Source organism: Corythoichthys intestinalis, chromosome 22 (genome assembly GCF_030265065.1).
Source record: "Corythoichthys intestinalis isolate RoL2023-P3 chromosome 22, ASM3026506v1, whole genome shotgun sequence".
NCBI lineage: Eukaryota > Metazoa > Chordata > Actinopteri > Syngnathiformes > Syngnathidae > Corythoichthys > Corythoichthys intestinalis.
Genome location: NC_080416.1, coordinates 30,464,113 through 30,477,517, shown reverse-complemented (window position 1 = coordinate 30,477,517; position 13,405 = coordinate 30,464,113). Strand labels below are relative to the sequence as shown.

General features: G+C 39.7%; 1 protein-coding gene across 1 annotated transcript in view; it reads right to left on the bottom strand.

Annotated features, from left to right (window-relative positions):
* wasf2 (WASP family member 2) overlaps positions 1–11,253 on the bottom strand; it is a 42,832-nt gene extending 31,579 nt beyond the window's left edge. Inside the window, exon 1 of the mRNA XM_057828056.1 lies at positions 11,087–11,253. The gene's annotated coding sequence lies outside the window, so the exon portion shown is untranslated. The remainder of the gene's footprint in view (positions 1–11,086) is intronic.
* Positions 11,254–13,405: the final 2,152 nt, after the last annotated feature.

Below are 13,405 nucleotides of genomic sequence, written 5' to 3'. Positions count from 1 at the left end.
TTCTGATAAAACAAACTCAATGCCAATCAAAACGTTTGTTCTTCTTTTTCCCCAAATTAGAATCGATAAAGAATCGAATCGTTAAGCAATATCGATAATGGAACCGGAATCGTAAAAATCCTATCAATTCCCATCCCTAGTGGGGAGGCTAGTGCGATGTATGCATTAAAATAGTAGAGCTCGGCTTGGGGCATTGGGCCCGCTGCATGGACTTTCTACCCAGCCGCCCGTCCCACCATCCTTTGCCGGAGCTCTCCCTTGGAGTATGATGTGTGTGGTGCGTTAAAAAAGGTGAAGGAATGGCGGGGCCTGGAGGATCAGGTTTTTAATTTAAAAATATGTTTATTACCTGAACGATATATCGTTTAAACATCGCCATCGCGATGTGCGCACGCGCAATAGTCCCATCGCAAGGACGTGCGATAGTTTTTTCATTTCATTTTTTTAAATCCACAAACGTTTGTTTTGAGGAAGGAGCGCGAAGGAGAGCGCACAGCCTCTCATCTCATTCCCTCCTACTCGCAGTCATCGGCTCCTCCCCCTCCCCTGCTACAGCGGAGTGGAGGGAGGAGGGGCCGAACAGCAGAGCGGAGGGAGGAGGGGCCGTTTTCAAAGTGAAAGCAAGCAACACGTTGAATAGGGAAGACTGTCTCCAAAAGGAGTTTTGGAAGTATTTTGGCTATCGACAAGAATATAAGGAACAAAAAACAGCCCTGTTGACAGTGCCTCGCCATGGTTGCCTCAACAAGAAGTAATCCGTCGAACATGTGGGACCATTTAAAACGCAGGTATCTATGCATTCCTGCTACGAGCTTCCCATCAGAGGCTTTTTAGTACAGGTGGGAACATTGTTACGTGCCAACGTTGTTGTCTCAAGCCTGCAATGGTGGATAAACTAGTAGTCTTGGCCAAAAACCTATGAGACCCAGTTGAGAATTGCTGAGCAAGGAAGGTGGACGATATGCAGACAAATACATAACACAGCTGCAGGAATGTCTTTTCTTTTTATTCATGTGACAGCTATCAGGAAGGCAGGAAATTTGGGAGTTAAAATGGTTCTGTTATTCATCAGTTACTTGCTGTTATTCAGTTCAATTATTTACAAGTTCAATTGAGTTTCTGTTTCTTTTATATTTAAATTAATTGTAAACCGTATTTTTCAAATAACTATATATAGTACAGCTGCACATAAAGTTTTGATACTTAATATTTTTTAAATATTTTTACAACTTTGTTGCAGTTTTGCAGTTTTATATTGTTATATTTTGTGTAAACAACTCAGGGGACTAATGCACTTGCACTTTTATTTGACAGATTTAATATTTAAGTTCAAATATGTTGACAACTTTATTGTTTTACTGAGGTTTTTATTTATTGTTATAGTTTGTGAACAACTCTTATTTGTCATATTTAATATTTTTGTTCAACTATGTTTACAACTTTGTTGTTATTTTACAGAAGTTTTTATTTATTGTTATATTTTCTCAAAAACTTAGGGGACGAATGCACCTGCTCTTTTATTTGTCATTTAATGTATTTGCTGCTGTTGAAGTGTCAAATATTGTGTTCAATAAATTATCTATTTTGTGCAGACATTGCTTCCTGGATCCCTTCATAATAATACAGCAATCTTAATCATTCACAAATGAAACGGTATTATATGAATACACTGTGGTCACGGTGTGTCATGCAAAGTATTTCCAAACAGCTATTCAAGTCATCTAGTGAAAATTTCTTTAAAAAAAAAAAAAATGTATATATATATATATATATATATATATATATATATATATATATATATATTTTTTTTTTTTTTTTTTTTTTTTACTATCGCAATATAATATCGCAATATATTGCACACCTCAAAAAAATCGCAACAATAGTTTTTTCCAATATCGTTCAGGCCTAATGTTTATCTACTTCATGTTCGTACAGCTTCTCACGCGCCCTCCTGCAGCTTTTCTTGGTCACAAGTGCAGCTGGCGTTTGGAACTAAATGTTCACAATGACTGACAGGTTTGTCAGTCATTGTGCCTTGATCTGGCAAGTGAAGGTTTGGTAGTTCTATCAAAGGCACAAATTTGTTAATCATCGTTTAGTGAATCTTCTCTGTCGAGAGGCTGTTCTCAGCAGCGTGAGAATCAAAGTGTGAATTTGAATGGACTCACTCATATAGATTACAGGCAGTTCCTTGGTTACGGACGAGTTCCTTTCTTAGGTTTGGGACGTAAATACCATGTTAGTCCTCCAACAGAAACCATTAAAAAAAAAAAAAAAAAAAAATCCTCCCCATCTTTTTCCATTTTCAAACATTTCTTTTTTTTAAACTCAAGGGAGCCAACTAGGCTAGCGCTGCGGCTCTAGAGCCGCGGGTTGCTGAGCACCAGATTAGACGATGGCATGAAATCATGATCACTCACTGCCAACTGTTCAAATATATTTGGTTGTATGGTGCTTGCCAAAAGTATTGGCACCCCGGCAATTCTGTCAGATTATGGTAAATTTCTCCCAGAAAATGATTGCAATTACAAATGCTTTGGTAGTAGTATCTTCATTTATTTTGCTTCCAATGAAAACACAAAAGAGAATGAAAGAAGAAATTAATCATGATCATTTTACACAAAACTCCAAAAATGGTCCAGACAAAAGTATTGGCACCCACAGCCCAATACTTGGTAGCACAACCTTTTGACAAAATTAACTGCGAACAACCGCTTCCGGGATCCATCAATGAGTTTCTTACAATGCTCTGCTGGAATTTTAGACCATTCTTCTTTGGTCAACTGCTCCAGGTCTCTGAGATTTGAAGGGTACCTTTTCCAAACTGCCATTTTCAGATCTCTCCACAGGTGTTCTGTGGGATTCAGGTCTGGACTCATTGCTGGCCACTTTAGAAATCTCCAGTGCTTCTCTCAAACCATTTTCTAGTGCTTTTTTAAGTGTGTTTTGGGTCATTGTCCTGATGGAAGACCCATGACCTCAGAAGGAGACCCAGCTTTCTACATTATGCTGCAAAATTTGTTGGTAGTCCTCAGACTTCATAATGCCATGCACACGGTCAAGCAGTCCAGTGCCAGAGGTAGCAAAGCAACCCCAAAACATTAGGGAACCTCCGCCATGTTTGACTGTGGTGACAGTGTTCTTTTCTTTGAAGGCCTCGTTTTTTGTTGTTTTTTTTTTACCTGTACACTCTACGTTGATGTCTTTTCCCCAAAAAGCTCTACTTTTGTCTCATCGGAACAGACAGCTTTTTTTCAAAACATTTTTGGCTTTCTAAGGTACGTTTGGCAAACTCCAGCCTGGCTTAATAAATGGGGTCTTCCAGAGTATCCTACCATAGTTCCTTTTCATTCAGACGCCGACACAGTATGGGTTGACACAGTATGGGTTGACACTGTTGTACCCTCGGACTGCAGGACAGCTTGAACTTGTTTGGATGTTAGTCGAGGTTCTTTATCCACCATCCGCACAATGTTTCGTTGAAATCTCTCTTCAATTTTTCTTTTCCGTCCACATCTAGGGAGGTTAGCAACAGTGCCATGTAGAGGTGTGCAAAATTTCCGATTCTTAGATTATTCGCGATTCAGCCGTGGAAGATTCAAGAACGATTCACAAACATCCAAATTCCGATTATTGAAATATGCGAAGTAAAGCGGAAGTACACAACACTCAGCGCGCCGCGCGGTCTTCGGGACGGAACGGAGCGAGAGTAGCCAAACATCATGCTTCCCATTACCCGGCCCCTCGGGTAATGCCAATGCTCAACTCATGGCTCTAGCTCAACTCATGCAACGAGATAAAAAAAAACACAACAACATACCTGACTGCTGGCGAAAAGCTGCTACAAGTACATCCATATGTTACGGTGGATATCATTTATATAGTACTAGATGCAATATAGATTTGGTAGTGTTAGCAGCACATCTACAAAAAGCTAGATGCGGGCGTTATAAACGGCCGCCATCTTAAAGCAGTACACTTCCCTGCAAGGCTGTTGTAGCGAACCTTCCAAGCAAACCTAATTAACTTTTTATCTAAAATATTCCTAAATCGGTAAAATATTGACTTGAATCTATCTTTAAAATAGTTTTAAAACTTTCACATGTCGAAAGTAGACAAAAGGGAAATTATGGAATAACGGGAGCAATTTTAACAAATTTAACGGTTGATTCACAACATTAAATTAATTGAATGTAGTTTAAAGCTGCTGATACAGAATGGGGACTGGAGTTTTTTATTTAATGTTATTTTTGTATATTTGTTTACTGCTATATGTTAACTTGATACTGAAATAGTAGTGTGGTTTAGCCTGAGAGTATTTTTGAACAATTTTGGAACTAATGTACAAAACTTTATTTAAAAAAATAAAAATAAAAAATAAAAAAAAAGGAGGGGGGTGCATCAATAATCGTTTTATAATCGAATCGGAGCCTCTGAATCGTAATCGTAATCGAATCGTTAGGTGCCCAGAGATTCCCAGCTCTAGTGCCATGGGCTTTACACTTATTGATGACACTGCGCACGGTAGATACAGGAACATTCAGGTCTTTGGAGATGGATTTGTGGCCTTGAGCTTTCCCATGCTTCCTCACAATTTTGCTTCTCAAGTCCTCAAACAGTTCTTTGGTCTTCTTTCTTTTATCCATGCTCAATGTGGTAAACACAAGGACACAGGACAGAGGTTGGGTGAACTTTAATCCATTTTACCTGGCTGAAAGTGTGATTTAGTTATTGCCATCACCTGTTATGTGGCACAGGTAAGTAACAAGTGCTGTCAATTACACAAATTAGAGAAGCATGACATGTTTTTTTTTAAAGGGTACAAATACTTTAGTCCGGCCCATTTTTGGAGTTTTGTTTGGAACGATTTTTTTTCTTTGTCTTTTGTGTTTTTTTCTATTGCAAGCAAAATAAATGAAGATATTACTACCAAAGCGTTTGTAATTGCAATCATTTTCTGGGAGAAATTGAGCATTATCTGACAGAATTGCAGGGGTGCCAATATTTTAGGCCATTACTGTACCCCTGACTTCATAGAGCACTGTGATGCATCATGTGAGCTGTAGTCAGAGCCACCCATCCATCCTCTGTGCCACTCATCTTCACTGTAAAGTTGAGGGTGAGTTGCAAATGTATAAATAAACTTGCTTCCAGACGGACTAAAGCAGAAGCAAAAGTCACTTGTCACCAGTTTCTGTGACTGAATTGACATTTGGCATAAATTTTCCATCTCCAAAAGACGAACAAGCAAGGGCTAAAAAATGAAATAACGAGTTAAATTTTCAGGCGCTTTTCATGAAGATTTACTTTGTAACTACTAGTACACAATGTGCACATTTGCTGGTTCTGACCAGGGGTCGACGAGCTATGACAACAGTTATTAAAATGTTTGAACTTTGGTCCAGTCACATATAGGCATGTGCCGGTATCATATCCTGACGGAATGATAACCTTAAGCCAAAATATCATGGTTTCACAGTATCACGGTACCGCAATTACAGCTCTCAAATGTGTTATTCTGTAATATCTGGGTTTAAAAAATAAAAAAAATAAATAAATAAAAAATAAAAAAAACTTTCCCATTGAACAGGATTTTTATTTTTCAAAACATATTAGCAAATTGGAACAAAAATAAACAAAAATAACATTTTCTAAATAAATACAATAAATAAATGCAGTCCTTTAGGGGAGGCTAAAGCCACAGCCACAGCTCAACATTATTACTATCATGACTTGTATCATGTGTACATTATACATACACTCTCTTTGTCAACACAGACAGCTGCCAGAGAGGAAAAAAAAAAAAACCCACATGTTTTAACACCACTAGCCACACTAAACACGCTAGAGTTAACTCTTGTGACAGTGTTTAATAGAGGTGGGAATCTTTGGGCACCTAACGATTCGATTACGATTCAGAGGCTCCGATTCGATTATAAATCGATTATTGATGCACCACATATTTACGCTTTACCTGGTATAATTCAATAATCGGAACTTAGATGTTTGTGAATCGTTCTCGAATCTTCCACGGCCGAATCGTGAATAATCTAAGAATTGGAAATTTCGCACGCCTCTAGTGTTTAATAACCTTTAACTTTGTATAAATTAAGATTGAGAACGATAAACCGATACGACCAGATATCCGGTTTTACAGGTGAGAGATACAGCTGTATCGATAGTAAAGTTACCATTCGACCGTAATTAGCCATTAAGTATTCAATGAACCGATAGTAGAGATAGAATTCGGCTATCGCGAGCACAAGAATCGGCTTCTAATGCCTAGTTCAATGCATTGCTTAATGGGATGATAATTTAGCTTTCACTTCACATGCTGCGCTTGTGTCATTCACCACACAGCGCACTTAGATTGAGACCGCACGCACAACTTCCCATGCATTTCGGCAGAACCGCTACTAGTCGCCATCATTACCCGATCGTCACGGGCGTGTCATAACAATGTGAGAGCTAACAAAACCACTGTAACGCACGCTGCATAGTGTTTTCTTCACAACCCAAAACGAAAACGAAACTAGTAGCGGCAACGAAGCAACATGCTAAAACAATGGACAGTTTGAGCACCGACGCCAGCGACGTGCAGCGATTGATTTTCAACGGACCCAGGAAAAACAAAAGTCGGACTTTGAAGTGAGGAAGGCAGCCAGATCCTTTCGCATGGGACAGAGCTAGTGTGAAGTATGGAGCGGTACAGAGATCGTGAGTTTCTAACCCTGAAAAATAACCTACTACAATGTTGGAAAGGGCAGCACGACCCTCTGGAGATTTTTTTTTTCCACGAAACGCAGTCTACTTAAAAATTAACATGTGGATTAGTTGATCTTCCTCAAGAAAAAAATCTGCCCTTCAAAAAAGATATGGACAGTGATGAGGAATAAAAAAATGTGGAATACGGGCATAAGCGAAAGACTCTGCTGTGTATAAGGTTAAAGTAATGATTATTGACCTGTCTGTCTAAAATGCCATGTTTTTATTCCCCCAATTATACCAGTAGTAAAGCATAATTTATTATTTATGATAACATTGCAGGTTTAATTATTTTTTTCTAGAACTGCTGTATATAATTAATATTTTTTGTTTGTAAGATGTTTACGTTGAAAGTTTGCACTTAATTACTTACCTCTTGTGTTCGTAACACCAGGAAAAACAGCAATTGAATTACTGCACTTTATTGTTGTCTGTCACTGGATTTTTATTTTATTATCAATCCCGTCCAACATAATGACGGTCATATAGTAAGCCTTTTTTTTTTCTTTTTTCATAAAAAAAAAAAAAAAAAAACATAACATTGGTATGAAATTTTGTTGTTTAATTTTGCTATTAGAAATGTGGTCTTTTTTATATGTTTAAAATACTGTACGAACACAACAAATGTTTACTATCGTATCGTTTTCACTCTGTATCAAACCGTAACGTTCTTAAACTGTATCGAATCGTATCGAATTGGTCGGCCTTAAAAATGTATCGTGTTTGAATCGAATCGTAACCTGTGTATCTAGATACATATCGAATCGGCTTCATGCCAGAGATTCCCAACCCGAGTATAAATGCGTAATCAAGCGGCCGTCTAACTTTTTTGTAGCTGAAGTATCCCCATATAAGCGATTTTGCTTTGTTCGATGGGGGAAAAAGTTCAGGAGTTGCCCCTCCTCCAGCACAGCTGACTCACTGACACTGTGCAGCAACCGGTGGCGGAGGGTTATTGCCTTAAAGCTGTAATCGAGAGATTTTTCCATGCAGTTTTGGGACATAAAAAATAGCTAATACCTTAGGGACGGTATGACGGATATTTTTTGCGGTTTTGAAGCCTTGACGTTTTCATACCATGGGATACCTTGAAACCGGTAATCAGCACATGTCTAGTCACATATATTAGATAATCCTGATGTTTGTAGCTTAACCAAAAGGATGCCACTAAAAAATCTTGATTTTTTTTTTTTTTTTTAAATATCTTGCATCTTGCATAAATATCTTGCACTTCTAGCCACAACTAACTAGGAGTGCAACGGTTTGCGGTTCAAAGCCGAACCGTATGGTTCGCCCTGTACGGTTCAATACGCCTTTATGAGCCGCACCCTTTCGGTTTTGCAATTAATTTATTCCGAACGATTGTGGAATGAATTGGTCGAGCTCTGTGTGCGACGTGAAGCACAGCTGTGGAGAAGTAAATGTCCGATCACTGTCAAGCACCTATGTAATAGATGCCGAGTAACGCCCCCTCTCACTTACGAGCGAAGTGAAAGTGAAACAAGAAAGAAAACAAAAAGCTATGGCGAGCGGAGGAGTGGAGAGACCGAATTTTGAGGAAGCGCTGGCTACTTTCAAATCTGTGGTGTGGCAACATTTCGGTTTCCCCGTGGACTACAATGCGGTGGGAGAAAAAAATATTGAAAAAAATAAATAAATAAAATAATTTGCAAGCATTGCTCAGCGCTTGTTCCCTATGCTAATGGCAACACTTATAACATGACTCCGGCACCTCAGCCGGCATCACCCACAGATATCACTTTCTCAGAGCAGGACAACCCCGGAAATGATACCAGTGAAAACACACGGCGGGCTTCGTTAATTTATTTGTAACGCTTGACCCGCGTTACATTGTTCCCTCGCGGACATATTTCTCCAACAACGTATTCCCCGACATTTATGAAATGGCACGCAAAGCCATCGAAGATGACTTCGCTAAAGCACATTGTTTCACCGTGACCACTGATAGTTGGACGCAGGGGTCGTGTTAACCGAATATTTTCCGTTGTTGACCGATTTTTTTAAACGGTGACGGAAAAAACTGAAGACCAGCTGTCATTTTGACAGGTTGCAATTCACACCCCAGACCACAGGGTGGCGAGTGAGCATATTAATTAGCTATTGTCTCTCTTGATGCATGACGTCATTGGCCTTATTCTGAAAAATGTCAAGGCAACTGAGTGTCCGAAGTTTCTTCAAAGAGCCCCAAAACGACGATGGTGTTGATTAAAGAGGTGAAAAAACAGGGACTGCACAAGCGGGCACGCAATTCAAGTCCATGCGCACCAGGAGGAAGGCGTAAGACTCCGTTCAGGCCACAGCAGGTGAACTGTTAATTTCATTGTTCCATATGTAGCCTACCTACTGGGGCCACAGTCAGCTGTTTTTGTCACTGCGGAGAAAAAGTTACATATTCATCTGCTTGATGTGTGATGGCATGGTGTGGATTCTCTGTTAAGCTTGTTCGGACAGAATATTAATTAAAAATGAATGAAAACTAAATATTATTGAATATGTTGAAGCGGTATGCAATGTTAAGAGTCTTGTTAGCTCGAATTGCTGTGTCCAGCCGCTGTAGCTCTGCTGCTCTCTGTGAACTCTCTATTCAAGCCGGAACGCGCGCGGCTCTTAAGTGTCTCTGTCACGTGACTGTGTCGTAGCCGGTAACGCGCTCGGCCAAATGGACACACAAGTACGGAAGGTGAATTATGCCAAACAAAGGGTCACCACAATGTCATTATCATCATTTTAAAAATTTAAGTGACGGGTAAAAATAAAGTTATACGGTCTCGGCGTAATTTGTACAAGTGAGCACTGTTTTTTAAATGTGTACGCCGTACGTTACGTTCAAATTCTGTACGTTTTTCGTGCATTACGTTTTTTTCCTCCGTTCGTTAATACGTTGGTTGAATGACGCGAGAAAAGTCAGAGGCACGGAGAGGGAAGAGTGTTTGTTGTGACGCTGTAGCAACCGCAATTCTAGGCTAGGTGGCTCCAATATTTCCTGACTGTAGCCGACAGCCTACAACCTACGCCTATATATCTCATGCATATAGAACTACATGCGAATTACAAAATGACAGACTCAGTAGCGTTAGTAAACAGCCGCCATTTTAGAGCAGTAAATTTCTCAGAAAGGCTCTGTTGTAGTGAACCTTCCTAGTGAACCTAAGTAACTTTATCTAAAATACTCCTAAATTGGCAAAATCTTGACTTGAGTCCATCTTTAAATGATGAAACAGTTTTTAAACTTTCACATGTCAAAAGTAGACAGAAGGTAACTAAATGCAAAAACGGGAGCAATTTTATCAACTTTAACGGTTGATTCATTCGGTTGATAAATGACCTCCGAACATAGCAAAGGTTACGATGTTTTTTGTTTTTGTTTTTTTTTTATGAAAAAAAAAAAAAAACATGAAAGGTAACACCATTTACTTGGCCTAGTAACTTATTTACTACTGTGTGTGTATTTCAGTAGTCAGTCACTAAACTAGCCAAAGAGCTAAGAGGCATTTTAACAGTCCAACATGTTTACATTTTAAGTGTTTATTTCATTTTCTTAAAAGCAAAATAAAGGCAGTTTAAAAAAAAAAAAAAAAAAAAAAATGCAAAAAGCAAACCGAAACCGTGATCCCAAAACTGAGGTTCAAACCGAACCGTGGGCTAACTGAAACGTTGCACCCCTACAACTAACACACTTTTTTTTTTTTCGCAAAATGACAAAAAATGACAGAAACTCCGTCAAGTGACTGTAAGTACAGCTTCCTATTCCCTATTTTGGTTGCCTAATTATAAGCTTTTCGTGAAAGGGGCCCCACAGTGGACGGTGAAGTCATCATTTAACGCTCATTTTTTTCCCACTAGAACTTTAAATCCGCTCTTATGTGAATGTGCAACAAAAGGCAAATTAAAAACAAGTTGGAGTGTTGTCATAATATTCACTTAAATTGACATAAAGGGTAATTAACTTTGTGTCGTTTCCCCAGGGGCCGTCAAGGCTCTGGCCGCGCCCCACTTGCCTCCCCGCGGTAGAAATGACTAGTTATTTCTATTTTGGTCTTTTAAAACTTTTAGCGTCTCGAAAAATTCCTCGAATAGCAGTTTCTTTTTTTTTGTTTGTTTGTTTACTAAAAAAGCACGCCGACTATAAAGCAACACGAGGGTAGCTCAAACTAGCCCGAATGAAACGGCTTTTTGGCCTTGTCAAGAGCAGGAAGTAACTTGTACACGACTTGTACTCGTTTCGAACGCCACCGGCCAAAGGGTTGTTTACTTTCACGAGAAAACACCGTGGAATGGAACCGTGGAATTCTTTGCTTACCGTCACACCGACGCTAACTCTTTCGCTGTCTTGTTAGTCCAACGTGAAAAAGTTTTCCACTCGAAAATGTTGTGAGCGGTTCCTTTCAAGCACACTCAAAGGGACCAGTAGTCGAGGATAAAGTCCCGAGTTTGGCAGCTTCTGATTGGCTCGACTGTCGAGCTCCTTGGAAGCTGATTGGCTGAGGTAACTGTCATCAGCGGAAAAGTATTTACGCACCGTGTACGCTAGCGTAACTACGCAGGGAATTTGTGGCAAACACTTGCAAGGCATTTGCGTAAATCGAGGCAGGGCTGCGGCGCGCATTCCGATGCGCGCTCCTGCGAGTTGGAACGCGTCCGAGGCATGACAGGCATTATGAAAATTTGGAGTGGGGGGACGTTCAACTCGGTCGAAGGGGCGATTCGCCTAATTTAATCAAAGGCAAAATTGGACCAAGAAAATCCCAGTATTTCCAATGGGAAATAAATGAACCGATATCAACACAACAGGACGGGACCATAAAAGCCCCTATATCTACAGCAGTGCTTCTCAATTATTTTCTGTTACGCCCCCCCACAGGAAGAGTTAAACGTTCCGCCCCCCCCCCCAACTCTCTGCCGCCACTGTAAATATACTGTAGTATCATTTGTCTATAAAATTCTTATTATTATAAAAGTACACCTCTGCATAACATCATGTCCTTTTTAATATTAAAGAAGAAAAAAATAATAAAGTGTTAAAAAAAGCACCCATCCATACTGTAAAAATAGACTCGATACAATTTTTGACCGTTTGATACTGAAAATAACAATGATAAAATAAAAAAATAATCATAAAGTCAAATTGATTAGCAACATGCCAAACCATTAGACTGAAAAAACAAAAATTAATAGAACAAAAATGACAGTATCATTGGACAGAGAGACAGTTCTTATTTTTGCTGCAGGCAGTATCAGCTCCTTTGCTGTGGTGTTGGGTTATTTTGCATTGAGCAACTTGGTCTGCCACCTTATGCGATGCTGACAGTGCTCGCTGGTTTACTGATGTAACACTGACAAAGCGGGTCGATTGTTGGCAATATTTCGTCACCTTTTGGCTGAAAAAAAAAAAATCTGTCTGCTGCGAACATTTTTAGACAAAGTAAACAGACTTGTCTTTCCTCGTCTCCCACTGTACTAAAAGTCAAAAGCCAAATGCTACATGCGCTTTGTCATATTTCTTTGTCTTAGCCTTTCATATCTCCAGGGCTCTTTGCTGTGTGCTCTTGTTTGGTTCAAAAATACTGCGCACATGCTGAAAATGAGAGCGCCACTGCCACCCACTCAGCAGACGTGCAATTACACTTTATTCTAGTTTGGCAAAAAAGTATGTTCCCCAAGGTCACATGCGCCACCCCTAGCATCACTCTGTGCCCCCCTGGGGGGGCCCGCCCCACTATTTGAGAAGTACTGATCTACAGGAAGTAGGGGCGGAGCTAAAAAAAAGTATTCATGGGGTGTCAAGGGAGGGGGTAGGAACATTTTGAGACTGGCAAATATTTCATGGTGGTATATCATCAATTCTTTGGACAATGATACGATATTCTGCAACGATTCAATTAAAAGGCCTTCGATCAATTTAAAATAAAATGATGAAGACATATAACACAATCTGTTCCAATTTACCTAAAGCAATTAAAAAATACAAATCAGTTTTGATGAGTAGTTTTTTACTGCAAAACGGCATACCAAAAATACCATTTTCTATTTTGATCGAATTACATTCAATTGTGCCAAACAAATCGATATTTTGCTCCGCATAGAGTAATTGTTACACCACTAGTGCCAACATATGGTTAATGAGTGAACATTGTTGGGAATAATTCATACCTTCAAATATTACGCAATAATTACCTGACTCCGTTTTAGTGTTATATAAGTTTTACCTTATCACCAAACACTCTTCCAACAATTACGCGTATTCGTTCTGAAAAGAAAGGCGTCAGGAAGCCGGCATTTTCACACACGAGTGGATTTATTCCTAACACGGAAATCTAATACAGCACTCGGGGCACAGGTCCCTCTCAGTACAGTCTCGTACTCCCCTGTGTCTATCAGGAGAAGCACACACCCTGTGTTGCCCAAGAATGATTCAAATTACACAATATGCAAATACATGTTCCTAGCGACTATTGATTGGCTATGTGATACCTGCAGTTATTCTTAGCTTGCTCTGATTGGTTTAAATTCCCCTGCAGGATGGCGGGGTCTTCTCTCTTTATCTCCGGGGGTCCCTCTCAGTGGGGGTCAGCCGAGTTGTTTTCCCGCCTCTTTGAGAAAAAAGGAGCGGCCGCCTTTT